The sequence below is a fragment of the Microcebus murinus genome, chromosome 20 (genome assembly GCF_040939455.1).
Source record: "Microcebus murinus isolate Inina chromosome 20, M.murinus_Inina_mat1.0, whole genome shotgun sequence".
NCBI classification, from domain to species: domain Eukaryota; kingdom Metazoa; phylum Chordata; class Mammalia; order Primates; family Cheirogaleidae; genus Microcebus; species Microcebus murinus.
Window position 1 is genome coordinate 33,534,309 of NC_134123.1, and position 3,341 is coordinate 33,537,649.

At 47.8% G+C, this 3,341-nt stretch overlaps 1 long non-coding RNA gene across 1 annotated transcript; it reads left to right on the plus strand.

Moving 5' to 3' along the window:
* The first annotated feature begins 296 nt into the window (after positions 1 to 296).
* LOC142862564 (uncharacterized) lies at positions 297 to 2,726 on the plus strand. The gene is made up of 2 exons (XR_012913641.1): positions 297 to 1,277; positions 2,405 to 2,726. It is a non-coding gene; the product is annotated as an uncharacterized LOC142862564 (long non-coding RNA).
* Positions 2,727 to 3,341: the final 615 nt, after the last annotated feature.

The following is a 3,341-nucleotide window of genomic DNA, read 5'->3' on the forward strand; positions in this document are numbered from 1 at the left end:
TCGGGGTTCTCTCCCCACCCCGGTTAGGTTCTGCTCTGTGTCCGAGCAGAAGAGAGGAGAAGGAAGCAGGGGTCTTCCGACCAAGCCCACCTCCCGGGGACGAGTGTGATCATCCCCAAGCATGAGCGACATTTGTCACCTACGAGGGGGTGGGACCCTGCCTCCGAAAACATGGACGTGGCGTCCCCAGGGAGGCGCGAGAGGGTTCTAAGCCCCTCCGAAATGTGGCCTCGAGGGGTGTCGCCTCGAGCCGGGTGACCCTGCTCCTCTGCCGGGAAGCATTGTCCTCCCTTTAACAGAATCACAAAAGTTCTGGGCGGCCGGCGACTCCGAGGCCGAGGATCCTCTTCAGAAAACAAAAGCAGCGTCTGTTTGTCGGGGCCAGCGAAGGCTTTCGTGGCATGCTTGGAAATTATATAAAAATTTAATCAAACAAGGTAAAATTGTGCCCTTCTCCTGTGGACTTGGAAAAGTAAATAGGGATGCACCCGTATTTGTTTTTTATACAGAAATAATACTAAAAAAAGGGGCCACTCAATGATTTGTAAATTAAAATAAGGAGAAGCTTATTTAAAATGTTTAAAGCCCCCACTCATCTGATAGTCCAAGCCAAAAATAATATATAGCACTGATAAGGGTTTTTTTTTTTTGTCCTATCTAAATATAAAAAAAAGTATTATATGTTCTATTGACATCCAGGCTAAATCTTTCCCTTATAAGGGGTTTGACACAAATAGCTTTTATTATGTAACTCTTAAATACAGGGGACACACATAGTTCTTAGAGGGCCCAGCTGCTGCCGTTATCGCTGGAGACATAAAATTGGAATCCCGACTTCCAATATCAAATTTTAGCACAAGTCCTATAAAACGTATCTTGTCAGAACGTGCCAGAACCGCTAAGCTCCTTTCGGCCGAACAAATTGCAGCTGGTGCTCTGTCCTTCGGGGTCGAGCATCAGCTTGCCTGCCGCGTCCTCCGGGTCTGAGGAAGCAAATTGGTCGAAGTTCTGGCCCCGAGCGAGGCAGGGCCGGCTGGGGAAAGCATGGGTGTTTAGATCAGCCGTGGCCGAGGCCATCGGCCGGGTGACCCAGGCCTGTAGGCCGCGTCCAAGGCCTGGAGATAGGACCGACCATCAAGAATGCGAGGAATGTTTTTCTTCGGACTCTGTCAAGGCACGCAGACCGTGGGGATATTCTGTCTGCAGTGACAGCCTTAACATTTGCCAGAGCCCCGGTCGGCTGCAGAAATGGCATTGCCCACCCTGAAAGTGAGAAGGTAACGTTTATTTTTGTATTTTTTTCTCTCCCTCCCATATACAGACTGTAGAGAGACCACCAAGCGTGGGCCATTTTTTTTCCGCAGTGATGTACAATTCACATTTGTTAATCAAAAAAAAAAAAAAAAAAGTGCCCGAGGTCATCCACCTAGACTCTTTTTTTTTTTTTTTTCTTAAACAGGAAACGGGTTTCAGATGTTTATATGTTGAAAAGTAAGGCTACTAATCTGTTTAGCCATTTACCAGGCCCCGGCGAATACGTGCGTACCTTTTAACGTGCAGAGCTCATAGAGTGACATTAAGTTTTATCTCCCTTGTTACTTAGAATTTAAGAAAAAGAAAAAAAAATAACTTTCAATAGTCACCTGCTTTTTTGGGACAGCTCCAGGGAAGTTAAGATAAATGAATCCAGCAGTTAGGTTAAGCTGTGCTCTCGGCTGCCCGGGTGCCTTGCACCATGCTTGGGTGTCCGGTGCTCTCTGGTGATGCCTTAACACAGCGATCGTCACGCATGTTCTCACGTGTCTGTGTCCGCAAGTGGGTGTCTGTCCTTGGGGGCACCCTGTGCAGATTAAGAACAGACATCCACAAATGCACCTAGTTGATACGTCTACAGAAAGGGCAAAAGTTGTTCTTTTACATACTGGATATTCTTTGGATCGGCGAGATTGTCTGCGTGGTTCTTCTCAAATTGGGTTGTGCGAGGTAGCAGAGAGCGACCTCATATTGTTTCCCAGGGAGCTCACGATCACTTTTTGAAAGGGCATCAACCTGATGCTTGGAAATAAAAGTTTTTGTTTTATTGCTGGAGTTTTTTTTTTTTTTTTCCTGGCCCCAGGGCTGATCATTTTAAAACAATCGCTAGTGGTGAAAACGTTTCCCTGTTCAGTGTGGCAAATCAGTGATATTTTTCCCCCCGGTGTTGGGGAGGTTTACGTATTTATGATAGTGCAGGGAGAAAGGAACAGGATCGGGAAGTTTGAGTGCTTGAGTGAATTTCTTAGCATATGAGCCATTGGCTTAAAAGACTGTTTTAAATACAGAATTCAAAGCAGAAGGGATGATATTATTTGCTAAAACTGGCAAATAACTTGCCCGCATTTGACCAAGTGCTTTATATCTGCAGATCTTACAAGGGAGCAAAAGAACTGTTCTTGGAGGATTTCGTCAAGGAGAGAAAACCGGCTAAGTTGAAATGGGCTCTTAAAAATCATCCCAGTATTTTCTAGATCATTCAAATTTCTTTTTTTTTTTTTTTGTAAACATGAAAACACAAAGCATCTTTAAAAAAAAAATTTCCTGTAACCATCCTTCCCTCACCTCCAATTATACACACACACACACACACACACACACACACACTCTTCTATGAGGCAAAAATACATTTGTTTTCTTTTTCATCAGAGGATCAGAAGTCGCCGAATTAAAGATTAGCACGAGTGTAGAAATGGGTATATAACAAACGTCCAAGCCCCTTTAAATGGGAGTGATGGGTATGATCTGACAAACTCTAAAATGTATTTTTCCAGCAAGCAGAAAAGCCATTTTCGATTTCTCGGGGGGCGGGTTTCGGTTCAGCAGTCAGCGCGTGCCAGGCTGCCCGGCGCAGCTTAGGCGCCAGGGACCCGGCGGAAACCCGGGGGCCGAAGCACTAACGCCGGCACCTGCGCTGAAACGTGAGCAAAAATAACAGAAAACGGCTCCTGGAAAAATGAATCCCTGGAAATGTCAGCGCCCAGCAGCGTGAGGTGCGGGGGGTGGTGGGGAGAGGGACGGGGGACCAGCCGGCATCACCCGGGGCTCTAAAACGCGTCCGTGCGGGCCGGGCCGGGGGCTCCGGTTTTCCGCTAAGAACAGAGACCTCTCAGCAGGACCCTTTCGAGAGCCCCGGGGTGTGGGCCTGGCTGCTGATCTGCACAGCCACCAAAAGGCGGGACAGCAGGAAGGACGGAAGAAGTTCGTTTGACGCGAGGTCAGAGGAAGGGGGCAATGTCGGCAACAGTGCGTCTCCCGCACGGGGCCGGCGCCGGGGCGTTTGGCTAACGCGGCTGCCTAACCCTCCT